The sequence below is a fragment of the Leopardus geoffroyi genome, chromosome X (genome assembly GCF_018350155.1).
Source record: "Leopardus geoffroyi isolate Oge1 chromosome X, O.geoffroyi_Oge1_pat1.0, whole genome shotgun sequence".
NCBI classification, from domain to species: Eukaryota; Metazoa; Chordata; class Mammalia; order Carnivora; family Felidae; genus Leopardus; species Leopardus geoffroyi.
Genome location: NC_059343.1, coordinates 12,996,484 through 13,018,255, shown reverse-complemented (window position 1 = coordinate 13,018,255; position 21,772 = coordinate 12,996,484). Strand labels below are relative to the sequence as shown.

At 40.9% G+C, this 21,772-nt stretch overlaps 1 long non-coding RNA gene across 1 annotated transcript in view; it reads left to right on the top strand.

The window, feature by feature from the left end:
• Positions 1-14,583: 14,583 nt before the first annotated feature.
• LOC123594087 overlaps positions 14,584-21,772 on the top strand; it is a 276,984-nt gene continuing 269,795 nt past the window's right edge. The window contains exon 1 of the long non-coding RNA XR_006710664.1: positions 14,584-15,031. This is a non-coding gene — a long non-coding RNA (uncharacterized LOC123594087). The remainder of the gene's footprint in view (positions 15,032-21,772) is intronic.

Sequence of the window (21,772 nt, the reverse complement as noted above, 5' to 3'; positions counted from 1 at the left end):
AGTGCTGTTCTATATGCTATAAAATGTAATATTTGAGGTCATCCTTTCTATAGGGCAGAAATTAATTATAGTTCTACCCAACAAAATTAATTTGCATTTCAATCAATGGCAGTTATTTGCATTACTGATAGTTTTCTACAAATTAACTTCTAAACTTACAGAGTTGTAAAATAGCCTAGTCACTGGAACCATAGTCAGTCAAAGGTGTGTACCCCTGTAGAATTAAATAATCCTGGCGGGGTCAGCTGGAAATGTTAAATGCATACACATTTTTTTTTTGTGAAATTCCAGAAAATAATGCTTTAGGAATTATGAAGGTCCTGGGGCACCTGGGTGGCTCAGTCGGTTGAGCGTTAGACTTTGGCTCAGGTCGTGATCTCGCAGTTCACGATTTTGAGCCCTGTGTCGGGCTCTGTGCTGACAGCTCAGAGCCTGGAGCCTGCTTCAGATTTTGTGTCTCCCTTTCTCTCTGCCCCACTCACACTCTCTATCTCTCTCTCTCTCAGAAATAAACATTAAAAAAAAAGGAATTACGAAGGTCCTGATAATAAGGTAAAAATGTTGAGAGTAATGCAGATATATTTTTTAAAAGTTTTATTTATTTATTTTGAGAGAGAGAGAGAGAGAGAGAGAGCGAGCAGGAGCAGGGGAGGGGCAGAGAGAGAGGATCCCAAGCAGGCTCCGTGTGGTCAATGAGGAGCCCGATGTGGGGCTCGAACTCTTGACCTGTGAGATCATGACCTGAGCTGAAATCAAGAGTTGGACGTTTAACCAGTTGAGCCACCCAGGTGCCCTGAGAGTAATGCAAGTATTTTAGGAAACGTATAGAATAGAATCAAACACAATTGGAATTATTGAAAATATTAGATTAAGTAATTGCATTTTGTCATAATTCCTTAGCTTATCACACTGTTGTTAAAAGGAACACAATTATAATGGAATGGAAACCAGGTTCTTTTCTACTTTTTAATTAGCTGGAAACAAAGCCTGGCTGTTGGTTCACTGGATCTAGTATGACTTTTTCATCCCCTATTTTTGATTAACAAAAGTACTATTCTTTTAAAGGAAATGCATTCTTTTTCTGTTTAAATAAAAAGACTCTGGAGACAGACTTGCAAAAAACAATGGAGTGCTCTTTTTGCAATTCTTTGCCTGTTTACTTTGCTATGAAGATCGTCAAAAAATAATTAGTGGATGTCTGTTGTGAAACAGAACTGTTAAAGAATGAAATTCAACAGAGTAAATGTGAAGATGTAATTGTCTTTATTAAATGATTCATGAATTGGGTAGCATCCTGTGTAGCAAGGAGAGGGGAGCTCCAAAGGGCTCCAAAAAGGGAAAGGTTTCTAGAGGCAAGACAGGGAAATCATAAATAGAAAAAAGAATTATTTCAGGTGAGGTCACCTTCATTTGGGGACAGTGGGGTTTTAGGGGTGGATTATCTCATCTTCCTTTGGGAGATGGAGAGGACCATGTGACAAATTGTCTCATTGGTGTTTACCAGAAAATTCCTGACCAGTTAAGACTACATTTCTGTAGGAGGTTGCAAGTGTAATTAGGTTAGATATTAGGCGTTGGTTTGGTGACTTGGCCTAAGTGATGCCATTTTTTTTTTTTTTTTAATATATGAAATTTATTGTCAAATTGGTTTCCATACAACACCCAGTGCTCATCCCAAAAGGTGCCCTCCTCAATTCCCACCACCCACCCTCCCCTCCCTCCCACCCCCCATCAACCCCCAGTTTGTTCTCAGTTTTTAACAGTCTCTTATGCTTTGAGTGATGCCCTTTTGGACCTGTGGTTTTGTTTTCTTTTTAAAGAACTCACAACCAATGAAGTGGGTAATAAAAGTTGACATTGCCATTAAAAAAAAAAAAATTCTGTTTGCTTTTCTTTTTTTTAAATGTTTATTTTTGAGAGAGAGAGAGAGAGAGAGCAAGAGAGCGCACCCCTGCGTGCTCACACACACACACACACACACGCACTTAGTAAGGTGGCAGAGAGAGAGGGAGACACAGGATCTGAAGCAGGCTCTGTGCTGACAGCAGCGAGCCCAATGCAGGGCTTGAACTCAGGAACCACGAGATCATGACTTGAGCTGAAGTCGGACGCTTAACCTATTGAGCCACCCGGGCGCCCCGGCAATGTCGTTTTTAACACTTAAAAAATATGTATATACAATTTAAAACATAGAAATGCGGTTTATTTTTATACATTTAAATACCTGTCTTAGTCCAAAAAGGATTGAAAATGTCCAAAAAAGATTACAACGATAACTTTTATTTCAAGTATTTTTAAAACATTCAAAATCGTAAGTAGGTGACTACCGCTCAGAGTTGATTCCTCCGAGCTTTATTTAGTACATGTTGTCCTACTCTGGCTCAGCTCAGGCAGCTCCCAGAAGTTTGGTGGTGGTGGTCTGAGGTGAATCCAGGATGCACCAAAAGGGGAATTTGGGGTAAGGGATGGGCAAGGCCTTTTGGTGCATCCTTAAAGCGTATTTTGCTTAATGTTATGACTGAGTGTACACTGAAACACTTTACAGAAATTAGAATTATATATAATTATTAAAATTGTACAATATTACAAGAAACAAGTGTTGGTGAGTATGTGGAGAAAAAGGAGTCTTTGTGCATGGTTGGTGGGAATTCAAAGTGGTTTAGCCACTGTGGAAAACATGGAGGTTCCTCAAAAAATTAAAAACAGAATTACCATAGGATCCAGTAATTCCACTACTGGGTATTTACCCCCAAAATATGAAACACTAATTCAAAAAGATATATGCACCCCTGTGTTTATTGCAGCACTATTTACCATAGCCAAGATAAGGAAGCAACCCAAATATCTGCCAATAGATGAATGGATAAAGAAGAAGTGGGATGGAGATATATGTATACACACACACACACGTATACATACACATATATACACATATACATAAATATAATGGAATATAACTCAGCCCATAAAAAGAATGAAATCTTGCCATTTGCAACAACATGGATGGATCTAGAGGATATAATGCTAAGTGAAGTAAGTCAGTCAGAGAAAGACAAATAATATATGATTTCAGTCATGTGGAATTTAAGAAACACAACAAACAAGCAAAGGGAAAAAAAAAGACAAACCAAGAAATAGACTCTTAACTAAAGAGAACAAACTGATGGTTAAAAATAAATAAAAGAAATTGTATAACATTGGTGGGGATAAAAGGTTTTTCCTAAATGTATCTACCTAATGAACTCTCTCTTAATAGAATGTTTTATTGCCAATCTCTTTCCCTATTTAATTATTTGAAAGATTTTAATAATTGCTTTTTAAACATAAAATGAATAGTATTATAATCATAATTATTATTACTGCACTAAGAAATATATATTTTTACATCTTTGGAGAAATGTCTGTTTAAATCCTTTGCCCATTTAAAATCAGTATATTTGTCTTTTTATTACTGCGTTATAAAAGTTCTTTACATATTCTAGATGCCAGTCCCTCATTAGATACATGATTTATAAAAAATATTCTCCCATTTTGTGGGTTGTTTTTTACTTTCTTGGTGGTAACATTTGTGGCAAAAAAGTTTTTAATTTTGATGACGTTCTATTTATTTTTTCTTTTGCCACTTGTGCTTTTGATGTCAGATCTGTGAAACCATTGCCTGATCAGGTAATTAGCTTTTAATGTCTCCTAAAGGCTGTAGAAAAGGCTGAGTGAGCATTTACAATAATGATGTGAGTGTGTGTGTGTGTGTGTGTGTGTGTGTGTGTGTGTGTAGACTTAATGTTTTAGAGCACTTTTAGGTTTGCAGCAAAATTGAGCAGAAAGTACAGAGATTTCTCAAACACTCCCTGCCCCACACATGCCTAGCTCCTTCCACTATCAACATTCCCCACCAGAGTGGTGTATTTGTTGTTGTTGTTGTTGTTGTTGTTGAGAGAGAGAGAGAGAGGGCGCAAGTGAACAAGGGGCAGAGAGAGAGAGAGAGAGAGAGAGAGAGAGAGAGAGAGAAGCAGGGCTCACCCAAAGTGGGGCTTGTGCTCACCCAAAGCAGGGCTCAAGTTCACCTGTTGCTGGGCAATTTGTTATAATAAATGACCTACACTGACACATCATTATCACCTGAAGTCCATAGTATACATTAGGGTTCACTCTTGGTGTTGTGCATTTTAGGGATTTTGACAAATGTGAAATGACATGTATCCATCATTATAATATCACATAGAGTGTTTTTACTGCCCTAAAAATCCTCTGTGCTCTACCTATTCATCTCTCCCCCTTGCCCCTAACTCCTGGTAACCACTAATTTTTTTATTGTCCCCATAGTTTTTGCCTTTTTCAGAATGTCATGTCGTCAGAATCGTACAGTATGTTGTTTTTTCAGACTTGCTTCCTTCACTTAGTAGTATGCATTTAAGTTTCTTCCATGTCTTTTCATAGCTTGATAGATTTTTTTTTTTTTTAGCATGAATTAATACTCCTTTGTCTGGATATATGACAATTTATCTACTCACCTACTAAAAGACATCTTGGTTGCTTCCATGTTTTGGCAATTATAAATAAAGCTGCTATAGATACCTGTAGGTAGGTTTTTGTGTAGACATATGTTTTTAATTACTTTGGGTAAATAATACTAAGGGACACAATTGCTGGATGGTATAAAAGAGCATGTGTAGTTTTGTATGGAACTGCCAAATTATCTTCCAAAGTAGCTGTCCCATTTTGCAATATCCCAGCACTGAATGAGAGTTCCTGTTGCTCCACATCCTTGCCAGTATTTGGTATTGTCAGTGTTCTAGATTTTGGCCATTCTGATAGGTGTGTGTGATATCCTACTGTTGTTTTAATTTGCATGTCCCTGATGACATATGACATTGAGCGTCTTATCATACGCTTATTTGCCTCTCTAGTCTTCTTTGCTGAGGTGTTTGTGCAGATACCTTGCCCATTTTTTAGTTGGGTTGTTCATATTCTTATTGTTGGGTTTTAAGAGTTCTTTGTATATTTTGGATAATAGTCCTTTATCAGAGATGTCATTTGCAAATATTTTCTCCCAGTCTGTGGCTTGTCGCCTCTTGACATTATTGTGTTTTGCATAATCACTCACTTCACATTCATTTGTTGAGAATCTATTATGGTTCAGGCTCTCCCCAAGGCTCTGGGGATATAAAAGTGATTAGGACATAATCTTGCTGTTAGCCTAATGGAGGAGAAGTACAAGTAAACAGGTGGTTAGAACATACTTCTAAGGTAAGCAGCTCAGGGTTCTTGAAGAGGAGGATGAGACATAAAGAAGGAAAAGGATTTGACAGCAGGCAAAGGTATAGAGGGACTGTCAGGTGCAGAAAAGACGTCATCACTCTGGCATAAGTAAGTTATTGCCAATGCGATCATAAGCTGTTGTTGCTTTGGCACCAATTTGTCTAGTCCAGAGGAAGGCACACTGTGGCTGTAGGCCAAATCTGGCCTGCCACCTGCTATTATAAATAAAGTTTTACTGAAACATATTCATGTCCATTTATTCACAGATTGTCTATGGGCTACTCTTGTGCTACAATGGCAGAGTAGTTGTAGCAGAGACAGTCTGGCTTGCAAAGCCTCAAATATTTATCATCAGGCTCTTTATAGAAAAAATTTGTTGACCCTGCTCTAGGCAAAAGTCTATTAGAAAATGCTTGTATCTTTTCCTTTTTACAAAAAGCATTACAAATTTGCATGCACCTGGCAACTATTTATATGTCTGCAAGCGATTTTGTTGTTTTTCAGAATTGTCTCCTGATTTCTGCTTTTTAAATTTCAGCTAATTAATTTTCATCCAAAAGTTATGCATAATTGACTTAACTACAAATGATAACCTGCTCAACCCCTGAAAATAAACTTAAATGTTTGCTCTTACTTTCTTTGAAAGTTTTACTGTTTCTTTCATGTTTTATGTTTCTCTCTTTTGGAAATTACAAATACATTCATGTTCAGTTCAGGAAAGTCAGGAATCATGGACAAGCAAAAGAACATTAACCCATAATCTCACCTATCCTCGTAGGAAAAAACCTTTTTGGATCTTCAGTACGTAACCTTTGAGGTCCTTTTCCATGCATATGTGCATGTTTTATTATAAATTTTTACATATACCATCCTCTGCTACCACCAAGTATCTTTAGTAGGCATATGCTTTCCTTATTCTTTCAGTATCTTCATGATTCATGTGGTTAGGACTGGTTCTCTGATGAAAGATGTCAAGGAAGGTTACCACAGAGTTACCCATATGTTTGCATCCTTTAGGGAAGAAAGGGAAAATGCTGCAGGAAGTGCATTGGTTGGCTGCCCCACGAAACTGTTGAGTAGTCAGGTATAATAAAGCTGTCTTTGGCTTTCCAGATATTCCAAGCACAAGAGTGGAGCCCCAAAACTCGCACTTGGTACCAGTTACCTATTGCCCCGGTAAAGCTGCATGATAAACAACCACAAAGCCTTAGTCTTAAATAACAAGAAGATCTATTGCTGGTGCACCTGGGGTGGTTAGCTAGGTGGCTCTGCTGCTCTCTGCTGGGCTCACACCTCTGGGGCTTGGCTGCCTGTAGGTTCCTATAGGCTGGTTTTGCCTGATCGTGGCTTGGCTCACTCATGTGTCTGACAGTCTTTGGTGGGCTTGCTCTTTTATCTGGGGGTCAGCTGGCTATTGGCTGAGTTAGGCTGACCTCAGCCACATTGACTGTGGCTCTGTTCCATATGTCTTTCATCCTCCAGCAGGCCATCCTGGGCATGCTTTTGTGGCAATTTCAGAGGTATATGAGAGGGCAAGTGGGAACGTGCAAGGCCTTTTGTGGTCTAGGCTTCACCTACTGGACAAAGTGCATGGGTGACATCAGATTGAAGGGGTGAGGAAATAGACCCTGTGTCTTTAGTGAGATGAACGACAGAATCACATGGCAAAGTCATGGAGACAGAGACACGTGGAGAATTGGTGCAGTCAGTCTTCCACAGACTCATGTGGCTGAGGGCACTACAGGTGATACATACCTTTTGGGAGGAGTAGGAGTTTCATTTGTGTCTGGTCTCAGCCAATGTTTGTCAGATGACATTAACTTTCTTCCTGTTTGTCATTTCTAAGAAGAACTACTCTGTAAAGGACTTCTGGCAACTACGCTGACATTTCTTTGGATTTTCTTTATGTTTTTAGAAGTTATCAGGTACAGATTTGTTTTTTTCTGCTTGTTCTGGAGTGATGTGAGATGAGAGAGGACATGGCTTGTGCCACTTAAAGACAGATCCGTTTTCACTAATAAAGCCAGAAAACCTTTTCAGCCCTGCTACTTTGTAAGATTATTATAACTGGAAAGACTTTTCTTTCAGATAAACTTCAAGAAGATGTCTCAATTTTTTTGTGAGAAATTATTAGCCTTCTGAAAGGCTACAATGCTCACATTGTGATGTCTACTTTTTAAGAGTTACCTATTTATATCATATTTTTTCATTTCTCCTTTAATCTTAATATCTGTATGCTAGATGTGTGTCTGCAATTTTTTTTTTTTTTTTTTTTTTTTTTGTCCTGAGACTGGGCCAGGTTATGAGGTTGTGAAATCTGAGGTTGGTAGGAATTGTCTTGGAAGGGACTTTCAGTTTGCCTTTGGTTTATCTTTGAACCTGCCCCACCATCCTGCTTTCTGTTCCTGAACTCATTTCTCCAACTTCCTACTCCTTTCCTGGGCCTAGAGGCCTTTTGGGCTTGTCATATCCTATCAGGGAAGTACACCATAAGATAAGCATGTTTGTATTGACATGTTAGCAAATTTATATGTTGTTCTTTTTAAGGTTATTGACTTTTAAAGTGGGACATAGGAAGAGGGGCAGTGCTTAATTCAAAGGAAAAACTCTCTGATGATTGAACTGTAGACATCAGTATAGAAGAGGTATTACATTTATATTGTGAATTTTCACAGCACTTCTCCCTTTATTTATGTCCTATAAATCATTACCCACTATGCTGAAGGTAAAACTTGCCCTTGTTTTATTATTATTATTAATTAAAGTTTATTTATTTTGAGAGAGAGAGAGCATGGGAGGGGCAGAGACAGAGGTAGAGAGAGAGAATCCCAAGCAGGTTCCGTGCTGTTGCTGTCAGGCACTTAACTGACTGAGCCATAGGCACCCCTTTGTTTTATTACTATTTCAGTATTTATATAAAATATTAACTAATTGATTATATAACAATATTATTATTATTATCATATAAGTTTGAATTTGTTAGGCTCAGAGGGTAAGCCATTCTAAGACTCTAACTCTTTGGGGCACCTGGGTGGCTCAGTCAGTTAGGCATCTAGCTCTTGCTTTCAGTTCAGGTCATGATCTCGCGGTTTTGGTTTCTTGAGTTTGAGCCCCATGTCAGGCTCTATGCTGGTGGTGTGGAGGCTGCTTGGGATTTTCTTTCTCCCTCTCCCTCCACTCCTCCCCAACCCAAGCTGTCTCTGTCTCTCTCAAAAATAAATAAACTTTAAAAAACTAAAAAAAACAAAAAACCCTCTAACTCTTTGGAGGGAGTTCTGTTTAATGACAGCCACAAAATGTCATTACCCAGCAAACACAGTGGATGGTGTATGAGCAGAAGCAATAGTTTCTAATAAACCTAGTATTTCTAGTTTACACTTGGACATCCGATCCTGAGAGCAACCCTATATAAATATACTGCATAGACATTATGATTTATTATTCCCATTTTACAGAAGAGGAAATTGAGGCTCAGAGAGTTTAAATGCCTTGGCCAGTTCATAGGGTTAAGCGAGGTAGGATATGGCTCATCCTGGTCTTGTCACTTTGAGCCTGGATCTCTTTCCAATATTGGGATCTCAAAACTGCTCACACCTTCTTTGTGCTGGCTCTCTGAACTTTCCTGCCCCCACTGAAGTGTTTCAAGTGGAACAGGTGTCTTGCCATTCTCTTTCTCTGAAGAGCCTGGTGGATTGGCCAGTGGTGGTTCAGTGAGTGGGATCAGACTTGCCTCAGTAACCACCTCGTCCCCTAGTGGTGAGATGAGTGTGGGCTGCCTTTTCTGCACAGTGGGGACTGTTGTAGGAATTGTACCTCCCTCCAGGGCTTATAATGGAATGTGAGTTCTATTAAACAAATGCATCACAACCTGGCATCAGTGCTGCCCTTAGATCAGGGCATTGTTGGGCGGGGGGCGCTCCTGCTCTGGGCCCTTAACCTTAGAGGACCCCAGCACATCACAAATAATAAAAGGCAATGACTTTCACAATTTTTTTAACTCATAAAATTTTAGAGTTTAAAAAGTTTTATGAGTTTTTAAAGTTTTAAAATCATTTTAAAAAGTATGACAACTAAATTATGTTATTGGGAATTATGGGAGAGAGATGCACTGGCTGACCCAGGCTCTCCAGGCCAGAAAGCAAGTCCCGCAAACCGCACCCCCCCCCCCCGCCCCCCATCTTACCACTTTGACCAGAGAAGATGATGATAGACTGGGAATCTGTAAATGTATTATGTGTGGGTGAGTGTGTCAGGAAAGCCCTACTTCTGCCCCAGGAAACCAGAGAAAGAGTGGCTGCTTTTGTTTCAAGTTGACCATCCTAAATCACTCCTAAGTGGGTAATTAAGCAAATGGGATTACCAGATAACTGTGTTCCCTCCTTCCCTTCTGCTCAGCTGGTGTAGTTTTGAGAAGTTCTTAGTGCCTGAAAATCTTGAGTTGATAAAGTGCCTTCACAGGCTTCTTGGGGAACTTGACCTGGTTGATTTGGGGCAGATCCAGTTAGACCTAGGACTGGTTTTCATTGTGCCTGACCCCACAAGAACTATTCTGTCATTTAGACACACAGACAGTAGGGCTGGCTACTGGAGGAAGCCTCAGCAACTTTAGCCCGCCCGGAGGAATGGTGGCCCCCAGGCTGTGGGGTGTTGGCTGGGAACATGGGCTAGGCTATTGCTATAGCTTGGTTTGTAAACTCTCTTATCATTAGACTTCTGCAATGTGAACCTCATTTGTATTCTTGCTTTGAGACTCTGCAAATGTTACTTTGCAAAGCAGCTTTGAGGGCTTTATGATCTTTGCAACGTTGCTTTGAATCCCTTCTCTGGGTTACTTTCTATTATGAGTTGAATTGTGTCCCCCCCCCACCCCCCCACCCCCCAAAGGTAGATAGAAGTCTTAACCCTTGGTACCTGTGAATGTGAGAAATCGGTCTGGAATGTGTGGATATAATGCAGATGTAATCGAGTTAAGATGAGGTCATTAGAGCAGGCCAAAATCCAATAAGACTAGTGTCTTTATAAGAAGAGGAAAACATCAAGTGAAGACAGAGAAGACATAGGGAGAAGATGGCCATGTGAAGATGGAGGCGGAGACTGGAGTGATGCCAAGATAAGCCAAGAAACCCCTGAGGCTTCCCAAAACTGGAAGAGGCAAGGAAGGATTCTCTTCTATAGACTTTGGAGGGAGGATGGCCCTGCCACCGTCTTGATTTTGGACTTCTAGCCTCCAGAACTGGAAGAGAATAAAATTTCTGTTGTTTAAACAGAGTTTGTGGTACTTGATAACTACAGCCCTAGAAAACTAATACACCTTCAAAGATGGTCCTGGAGACACCTAAAGAAAATCAGTCTCATTCTTTAGAGATAATCCCCTGGACTGACCCAAGTTGCAAACAGTTGTAGGCATGGGAAAATTTTACCTTTTTCTGTTCTAGAGTCTTTGGCTGTTCTAATAATTAAGTCAACATTAGACAGATTAACGGAGAAAAACAAATTTAGATTTGTACATAAAGAAGCCCCATAAAAATATGAGATCCAAAGGCAGTCAGGCAGTTGAGGCTTATATGACATTCTGAGCCAAGAAGACAGGTAGGGGTCTGGGGATCCAAAGGGGAGAAAGGCCATTCACAGGAAGGAAAAGGAGAAATTTGGGAAACAAAGGCTGCCCAGTTACACAGATAAGTTTCTTAGGTAAAAAGATATCTCTGGTAATAGGTCTCTTCCTGGTACAGACCCCTTTTTTGATGTAAATTTAGGTAGTTGAGAGGGAGATAAAGATTTTTTCCTGAATCTTCTGAATTTTGATTGCCTTTAGCTCAAAATAATCTTCTTACCAAAGTGATATATTCCCGGTGGTAGATTCTGCTTCTTTCCACTGTTTTCCAATGAGGAACCCTCACATGGCTTTAAGAAACATCTTTAGGATGAGAGTAATGTCCTCACACAATGTCTGACTCTAATGTCATAGACAGAAACACAAAGACCAGCATGTATATTAGTGTCTCCAGGGTTAAAATGACTGCAACATTCTGTCTGTGTAGTGACATTTTGCACATTCAGTTTCAAAGACAGAACTGGAACAGATGTGATTGCTAATAAAAACCCAGGGTGTTTTTTTTTTTTTTTTATTTTTTTATTTTTTTTATTCTTGTGGCCTAGCAAATTAATTCACTTTTATGGAAATATGCTGAGAATTTGCCTTTCCAAGAGGAAGTTGCTAAATTGTTTTGAGTGAACAAATTTCTTTAGCATAGAAGGTTACAGGTTGATGTTAGAGACTCTGAAACTGTCAACCAAGGCAGTGTGTCTCTGCATTTGCATCTATTGCTTCCAGAACATATGAATGTTTAAAGAATATTTTAAAATTCCAATTTAGCTCCTCTGAAGTCATTTTCAGTCCTAGGAAGTGGAAATGGAGCTTACACCTGTATTTCCCAAGGGACTGATGTAATGCAATTTGTATAAAATAATCATAGGGAGTGAGAAGAAAAAGTGGATCTTTGCATTAAAATAAAATCAGCCTTGAAATCACTCTTTTCAGGGTCTGCCTTTCAGAACCCCATTTAGCTTTTAAATAGACTCATCTTTCCTGACTTGCTTTGATGAACCACTTTCATCTCAGTTATTACTCATGACATTAGCTACGCGTGCAATTAAGTGGGGCCATTCTTTTCTCTTTGAGAATGACTGTGTGCAGCTAATGTGCATTTGTAAAGTGTTCCCTTGACTTGGGAGAGTAGCTGTGGATAAGCAGGTAAGATGATGCCTGGAGTAATTTAAAGTTGTGATGGAGAACCCAACCACTCACTCTTAGTAAAGCTGTGAGTGGTTATCAGCACATGCCTGCTCTGCCTCCCTTTTATTCTCTCATTAAGAGTCATGGAGTTACCAGCTAAACTGGTTTTTCTTACTCCAGGGAATGAAAGAAAAAAATCTGATAAGCTTCTTTAAGGATTGGGGGAGAACTCCATATGCCACCATTACAGGTGACTGCATTTTTAGCAAGCTGTTAAAAAATAGGGAAATGACTCAGATAAAGGATTGAGTTTCTTGTGATGGGATTTTATTATTTTATTCTTATTTATTTATTTTATTTATTTTTAAAGTTTATTTTTTTAGTAATCTCTACCCCTAGCGTGGGGCTTGAACTCACGACTCTGGGATCAAGAGTTGCATGCTCTACTAACTGAGCCAGCCAGGTGCCCTGTGATGGGACTTTAGATATCAAGGCAGGAGGCATTTTTCTCCCGGCATGAGTGTGCCTGAGCTTAAGTCTGCCCCAGCAGGTAGAACAGGCAGAGCTGGAATAGATCAATGAGGCTGTAACAGAGAAAATTTGCCGCCCACCAAAGATTTGACTCCCCTTTGTGGCATAGAGCTATTGGTTGGGGCTACATTTCCCAGATTGCTTTGCATCTGGGTGGGGCCATGTAACATTTTGTTATAGTTTGTGAGTAGAAGGATGTGTGTCACTCCTGGTTGGAGGCGATTGATTAGCAGGTCTGCCTTCTTGTCCTTCACTTTCCTCATCTGTTAGGCATCTTCACAGGACTCTGAGACTGAGAATGTAGAGCCAGAAGGTGGAAGGAGTCTGTCTCCGAATCACCACATGGAGGGAGACTGCCCTGAACTCTTTTGAGAGCCAGAAGTGAAGTCTGATTGATCTCTAAGTCACTGCTTTGTTTTACCTCATTAGCTTTTATCACTACCTAACATCCTATATATTGTTGTTCGTTTCTCTTTAACTAGTATGTGAGGACCATGAGGACAGAGATTTTTGTCTTGCTTGCTGCTTTATCCTTGGGATTTAGAACATTGCCAGGCACATATTAAGTGCTTGATGACATTTGTTGAGTGAATGAATGTAGGAATAAATTCAAGGAATGTCGTTGTGATATAATAGAATTTGAAGATCTCAATCCTGGTTTCATCAGGTATCATGACCAGAGAATTTTATTCAAGACTTTTTTTTTTTTTTTTGGTGGAGAAATGAGGTAGAATCCCAGAGTTCAGAATGATTTATTCAGAATTACATTTGGAGAATCTGTATTAGTTATCTATTTCTGTGTAAAAAATTACGCCAAAATTTAGTGACTTAAAACAACAAAAAGTTATTATCAACTAGTTTCTGAGGGTTAGTAATACGGGAGTAGTTTGGCTGGTGGTTCTGGCTCAGAGTCTCTCATGAGGTTGTAGCCAAGCTGTCATCTGGGGTTGCAGTCAGCTAAAGACCTGACTGAGGCTGGAGGATTTGATCCCAAGATGGCCCACTCACATGGCTGTTGTCAGGAGGTCTTAGATACTCATGACTATTGGTCGGAGGCCTCCCTCAGTTCCTGACCACATGGGTCTTTCCGTAGGCATGCTTACAGTGTACCAGCTGGCTTCCCCCAGAGCAAATGAGCAGAGAGGGCTGGAATCCTCTACTTTCTAGATAGGTAATTTGAATCTTTCTGGTAGCTTGGATTGCTACTTACATGTCCTTTTTAATGGAGAAGACACTGGCTTAAATCTGCATAACAAACCTTACTCTTGTTCCCTGTACTTTTCCTGGTCACTTCCCCATAATTGTCCTCCCTCACACCTCTCTCTCTCTCTCTCTCTCTCTTCTCTCTCTCTGTCTCTTTTGTTTTTAGCTGAAGATGGTATTTAAGCCTGAATTCTAAGCTAACTCTCTGAGTTACTCAGTTTTTCCAGGGTATCTCCCATATGTACATGAGGTATACATGTTAATAGCCTTCAGTTTGCTTCTCTTGTTAATCTGTCTTCAGCTGCAAGGGTCCCAGCTGGGAATTTGGAAGGATAGCCGAAAATAATTTTTTCCTCCCCTACATTGCCAGTTGTGGGATAGAACTGGATTTTGATCCCAAGACTGAATGATGTAGGGACTTTCTCCCCACATAGCTCACCTATGCTCACCCTTTCCTTTGCTGGATTCTGCCCTTTTCAGTGGACATATGATAAACACTGTTTTGTTTTTTTTTTTTTTTAATTTTTTTTTTTTTTTAATTTTTGAGAGAGAGAGGCAGAGTGGGAGCAGGGGAGGGGCAGAGAGAGAGGGAGACACAGAATCTGAAACAGGCTTCAGGCTCTGAGCTGTCAGCACAGAGCCTGATGTGGGGCTCGAACCTACGAACCGTGAGATCACGACCTGAGCCAAAGTTGGACGCTTAACCAACTGAGCCACCCAGGCTCCCCAATAAAACACTGCTTTGATTCTTATCCGTTATTTTTTGTCCTCCTAGTTTACTCAGGAACCCCCCAAAGGGAAAATGGAGTGATTGGCCAGGCAGGATTATGGTATTCTAAGGCCCGTGACCCTAATACCATCAATTCTGGTTTTTAAATTCCATCCTCTTTCCATTGTATCATCAAGGGGTAATTTAGAGCAAGAACTGGGCAAACAGGAGGAGTTGAGAAATGTAGCAATGGCCAAATGCCATTCAGGGGATATTTTTAGTTACCTAAATAAACTGTATTTCCACAATGTCTGCAGAACTTATGGTTTGTGTGCAGTAAATAAAATGATGGAAATGCCATGAAGGAGCCCAGCCAGATGACTTCATTTGTGTGCATTCTGTTCCGCAGGAGTCCCTTAAACAGCAGACGGGCTCCATGTGACTCAGTGAAGGCACACAAGCTGCTGTCCAACACCATTGCTTCTCTCTTGTGTTTATTGTATGCCAGTCTCACCACACTGTGCTCGGAGCAGTTTCCCAGGGAGTGTTCTGTGGGGTGCTCATCAGAAGAAGAAACAGAGTTTTGTGATCAAGTAAGAAATGCTACCGTGAGCAGAGTCAGTGGGATTCTTTTCCAAGGGATGTCTTAGCCGCTAAAGCACTAATGTGTATTATGAGGGTGGTATGTTAAGTAGTGTTTTCCAAACTTTATGTGAGCACAAACTTTTTGTTTGAAGAACAGCTGTTAGTATCTGTGTCCATTATCAATTTCTTGTCTTTCAGCTCAAATATGCTCTTTGTGGCCCTGATTGTGATACTCGAATGGTTTTCCATTGCCAGCCAGCACAAGGTTATGTTTAATAGGTCGAGGGTACTGGAGAAACTCTGGAGGAGGAAGGGGCTTCTATTCCTGCTTTCGGTGTGTTTCGCTTCTTCCTCCTGTGGCATTGGGCTGGTGAAGCTCCCCCCGGTGCGTTTCAGTAGCACCCCTGCAGGCAGTTTCATGGCAACTTTTGCAGGTGCCCCTGCTGGGTGGGCCCAGAAACAACACCTTTCTTAGGTGCCCTGGCTGGCTTCCCTGTGCGTTCAACAGCCCCCCGCCCTGGGTGGCACCCTTGTGGCTTTCTGTAGAGTCTGGCCAATACCCTTGCCAGCTTCCCAGCAAATTCAACAGTACCTCTAAGGGCAGCTTCCCGGTGAATTTCATCGGCACCGTGAGGGGCATTTTTCTTCCCACCACCTTCCCCTGCTGGCTCCCAATAGGGGGATTTCCAGCTTGCCAGCCCTGGCCTGTAGCTCCCAGTCATGGCTCTTGGCTTGTTTCTGGCCCAGGGCAATCGGACAAACTTCTCTGCTAACGAGTGCTCCCCAGCTCCACCTTCCCCAGTGAGGGCTGAATGCCAACCCCGGGGAGCCCTCTCTCCCCCTCCATTCCAAGTTTGTTTCTTCCTGGAGTCTTCTCTCTCTCTCCTTTTTTTTTTTTTTTTTAAATTAAAAAAAATTTTTTTTTAACATTTATTGTTGAGAGAGGGAGACAGAGCACGAGCAGAGGAGGTGCAGAGAGAGAGAGAGGAGACACAGAATCCAAGTAGGCTCCAGGCTCTGAGTTGTCAGCACAGAGCCCGATGTGGGGCTTGAACTCACAAATCGCGAGATCATGACATGAGCAGAAGTCAGACACTTAACCAACTGAGCCACCCAGGTACCTGAGTCCTCTCTCTTAGTGCTGGGTTTCCTTTCTCCCTTCCTTTTCCCTCCCTCCCTCCTTCCCTTCTTCATTCTCTTTCTCTCTCCCTCCCTTATTTCCTTCATTTCTTTTTAAAATTTGAGATATAATTCACATACCATAAAATTCAGAGTTTCAAAGTTTATGATTCAGTGGTTTTTAGAATATTCACAGGGTTATGCAACTATCACCACAGTCTAATCCAGAAGATTTTATCACCCCCAAAAGAAACTCTGTACCTGTTAGCGGTCACTCCCAATTTCCCACTCTCATCTCCCCAGCTGTCGACAGCCACTAACCTCCCTTTTGTCTCTATAGATTCACCTCTTATGGAAATTTCATATAAATATAGTCATATGTATGTAGATTTTGTGTGAGTCTCCTTTCACTCAGTGTGGTATTTTCAGAGTTCATCCATGTTGTAGCAGGTGTCAGAATGTCATTCCTTTTTATGGCTGAACAATATTCCATTGTGTGGAAATGCCACATTTTGTTTATCCACTCATCGGTGATGGGCATTTGGGCTGTTTCCATTGTTTGGCTGTTGTGAATAATGCTGCGGTGAGCATTCATGTACAAGTTTTTGTGTGAACATATGTTTTCACATTTTTTGAAATGAATTCGACCCGGGAGTAGCATTGCTGGGTCATATAACGACTGTGTTAACTTTGAATTTGACCAACAGAGAGTATCAGGTGACAAATTGCTTTATTAAAATATTTACCCCAGCCTTATTTTAAGGAGCAAGCAGCCTTCGTACTGCATTTAAAGCATAATCTAACGTGTTATCGTGAAGTGCAGATAACGTGGGCTTTACAGCCAGTCTGGCCGGTGTCAGATCCCACCTTTACCATTTTTTACCTGAGATGTGGGACACTGAGAGGGAGAAAAAAACAGAATGTGATCTTCCCTGCTCAGAGGTTGTGGGTTGAGGTCAAATCCCCTCTCTACTGGGATGTGGAACATTCTGATAGGGGAAAGAACAAAGTATGATTTTCCCCGCTCAGGGGTGGATTCAGAGCAATTATTTCTCTGTGACTTGATGTACTCAACTGTGTACCACTACATGTGAAACTGAGGTCTTCCGGTTAATTAAACATTCTGTCTGAGAGAAATAAAGCACAAACCCGCCACAGATAGAGTGCTTTTGAAACGAATTCGATCATAAAAACCACGCACTCAACACTAAAAGTACAATAGCCCTTTGCAGCCATTTGAAGTGGATTTCCAGAAATCGGCAGTGATGTGTAGACTGTCACAACTTGAGGGACCAGGAAGCAGGGCTAGCCACCACTGAGTAATAAGATGGCAGTTCAGCTGAAGTGGAGCTGAGAGACATTTTCTTGGCCATTCCAGGACCAGGTGCATGTGCCACTGGGTATTTTCAATATTTGTGTCTTTAAGGTAATCCAAATGGGTTCCTGTATCTTCTTGTCAAAGTATACATGAATAAATTGTGTATATTGGTGGTGGGGTATGCCGTACAGCCTTTCATTACTTCTGATTTGAATCAAACCAGTGAAAGGTTTAGGAGTAGCTCCAAAGATCATTTAGCCTTTGTAAATTCCCAGCAATCCCTCCCCCCCCCCAACCCCCGATCAAATGGCTTTCTAGTGGTGAAAGCATTTCATATAGTAAATGCATTAAAATGCTTTTTTAGATTCCACTATTCCAGTTAATGATTCCATTTTCTTCACAAGCTTATTGACTGAGACGAAAGTGATTTTCATGCAGGAGGCATGATTACACATTTAATTTCTGAGGACTGCCAGCATCCTGGCTCAGCATCATGTCCTCTGAACTTGGAAGCTGTTAGGACCAGAGCAAGTCTGTGATTGAAGCAGGTCCGTGCTCTGATGCAGTTTCTCTGGCTGTGGCAATTTCTAGGACTTATCAATGTCCAATGGGAAACAAGGCTCTAAGAAAGCCCACATTAACTGTGCAGGTGATAGAGAAAAATACCACTAATTCTGATGATTCACCTGGGGTAGAGTACATATGCAAAAATTATATATAATTACAAATGCTCAGACCACGCTGCCAGAAGACCATGCTGAATGATACCAGAAATCCAGATTATTGTGCAATATGGGAATAATCTAAGGAAAGTCAGGTGGGGTAGATATTCTTACAAGTCTCAGTGTCTTCCCTTGTATTCTTCATGCCTAAAGTTTCAGTGGAACACATTTATGTTAGGGCTCATTTCCCATGGAGCATTGATCATAAGCTTTAGAAACGCCTGCAAGGCAGAATCCACAATGCCTGAGAGAGAGTGTGACAGCATTGATACCTGCCTCACAGACATAACTTGCCTGTCAGATATCATATGGTATATATTACACAGTAAACATTATATATCAAGTATTATGTGTTATGTATACTATAATCTTAGGTTTCAATAGCTTGCGGGTTCAGACAATGGCGTAGGACACTCGGCTGCACCACAGTATGTGGAATGCTCAGATAGGAAGTGTAAGTAAACACTTATAAAAGGCACATGCATTCTGGTCAATACTCTCATGTACATGACAGTTATTAAATGCAGTCAAAGGCGACCTTGAAAGAGTTTCTACTATATACATTCATACATCAGAATAAAATCTATTACTTCTAATATTTATAGAGTTGTGATATATGATATTGCCAGTCTCTCAAGAAATCATGGATAGTAGAAGTGGGTCCAGGAGAATAATAGGTTGGAAGTTCCAAATATTAAGAACAAACAAATAAACAACAGCGCCTTGATCTTTGAAAAGAGAAAGCCTATGAATTCCCCAAACTATAGGCTGGTGAACTTGATACTGATTTTAAGCCAGAGGTCGGCAGACTTTTTCTCTAAAGGGCCAGATAGTAAATATTTTAGGTTTTGAGGGCCACATGGTCTTCATCACAAGTACTCTCCTCTGCTGTTGAAGCATGAAAGTAACCAGATGATATGTACATGGATGCACATGGCTGTGTTCCAGTAAAATTTTACTTTCAAAACCAGGTGGAAGGCCAGATGCAATATTCTAGAACGAGCTTAAAAAAAAAGATTGTGAGCCCATTAAAAGAGATGGGTTGATTCCCAGGAGTCTGCATGAATATATATAGTGGTCCTCAGCCCTGGCTACACATTAGAGTCACTCAGAGGAAGCTTTGAAAAGTCCTGGTGCTCAGCCTACACCCCAGAGCAATTAAATCAGAATCTCTCAGATGAGGTCTTAGGAGTCTTTTATGGAGACTTCCTAAGTGATTCCAAAGTGAAGCCAAGGTTGAGAACCACTGCATGAAGTCATGAAGTAGTGCTAAATTAACCTCATTTCTTTTTCCTCTTCCTCCTCTTCCTGCTCCTCTCCTCCTTCCCCTGGTGGATGAGGTAGCCAGATAGCTCTATTGGGACAAAGTAGTAGATGCAGTTCATCTGGATTTATGCTAGCCATTTGCCAAAGTCTTTTATAATTGTCCTGATGGACAAATTAGAACAATTGGGGTGGACGACAGAGTCAGTTTCTGATGGAATAGATATTATTTATAATTCTTTGAGGGCCCCACCCTTCCCCAGTGGTGACCGTACAATAGGCATCTAGTAAATCTTGTTGGGAGCGGGGATTGGCGTCCTACCCTATAAGAAATGATTGTAAATGAAAGAGATGTTAAACTTGGAAAATAAAAAATTTGCAGTGGGGGTTGGGAAGGGGCAAACATGATAGTTGATAGTTGTCTTAAAATATTTGCTGGGCTGTTACAGTGAAGAAAAATAGCTGCCTTTTGGATTTTCTTTTCTTTCTTAAAAAAGCTTATTTCTTTTGAGGGAGGGGGAGGGGCCGAGAGAGAGGGAGAGAGAGAATCCCAAGCAGGCTCCATGCTGTCAGTGATTACTACCTGAGCTGAAATGAAGAGCCAGATGCCTAACCTACTGAGCCACCCAGGTGCCTTCTTCTTTTGGATTTTCCAGGGTAGAAATAGAATCATGGGAAGCCACTGGGAGGCACTCTTTCATTTAACAACTATTTTATGACTGACTGCTCTGTGCCAGGCACTATTTGGGTACCCATATCAACGAACATATCAACGAACCCAACACAGGCTAAGATCTGTGGAGCTTACAGTCGAGATTTATTTTAATGTGTCTGGTTATTAGCAGTCAGAAAATAGAATGGGCAGCTTCAGGAGGCATTACTCACAGGTTGGATAACCACTTATTTGAGGTCATTGTGAAGCCATGAAACTCAAATAAGAACCTTCAACTTCCAAGTTCTGTGAGTCTAGGAAAGGACCTTACTTCCTTCTCTTTGGAGTCATCCTTCCTTTTCCTGCCACCCCCCTAATCCCGGCACTCACTTTCAAGGTGATGCTATCAGAAGCTTACAGTGTGACCTGTAATGCTGAGGTTTCTGGGACTCTTTTCATGCATATGCCACCCTACACATTCCATACAATGGAAAAATGACACCCTAGTGTCTGGGGGTGTAAGAATTTGAAGTATGTGTCTTTACATCTTGAGGTATCAAAGATCGATGGCTGGTTGGTTGATACATGGTACTGGAGTGAGGTGTCCTGTTTCATTTGTGCTCATATGCTTGCTCTTTTTAGCTCTTTGTCACAACCATAAACTAGGAGTGGGTAGAGGTGATAGGGAGGCTGTGAGGGGTGGAGGAGGAAAAGATCCTCTGTTTTCTTTCACTTATCACACTGATGCACATACACATACACACCTGTATATATCATTTGCTGGGAGGCTGGTGGGCAAGAGAATGAGCACAGTGAGAGAGTAGAGGTGACAGAGTGGTCTGATGGGGCATGGCTCGCACCTATGTCAGATGTCCAAAGCACATCTCCTAAGAAAAACATTCACCATTTTGGGACGATGGAGTTACATTTGAGGGCTGGAGCCTAGGGACAACATGGAAGGCAGGCTCAGCTCCAGGCTGGACTCCAGGCTGAGGGGGAGGACAGGCTGGCATGAGGGTGTGTCGGGGACATGGTTTGGGTGGTTGGGGGGAGCAGGAGAGAAATAAGATTGAGGGTCTTGTGACCCTGAATTTTAAGGACAAGGAGGGCAACAGGTTTTGCTTTTCTCTCTTAGGCATGGAGCCTAGGAAGCTGACTTACATTGCACAGTTACTTTTTATTTTATGTAACGGAGGAAACATAATTTTTTGTCCGTGTAATATTTGTCAATTTGAGGATTCACTTCCCTCAAGAATGTAAAGGCTCTGTTAATACTTTGTCAACAACTGAATTCACGTTTTGGAAATATCTAGAAGCTGTAAAAATGATATAAATGTAAAAAAGAGCATTTACCGTAGCAGGATTGAAAGATAATCTTATCTGAAGGTTGTAATTGATTTTAATTACCAGAGCTGAGTCATGACTGGCCTCCGGCTTACTGTGTCATCTGTGGTATCAAGCTAAAGCAAGCCTGATGAACAGTTTCACTTGTACCATTTGAGGTCATGTTTGTTCACTGAACTTTACCCAGAGTCTTCCTGAAAATTTAGTCTGGGAGCTTGGCCCCAAAGACAGGAGTGGTTGATATAAAAATCAATGTCAATACATAGCCATTCAACAACATCTTTACTGCTTTTTTTTTTCTTTTTAAAGTAAACTCCACACCCAATGTGGG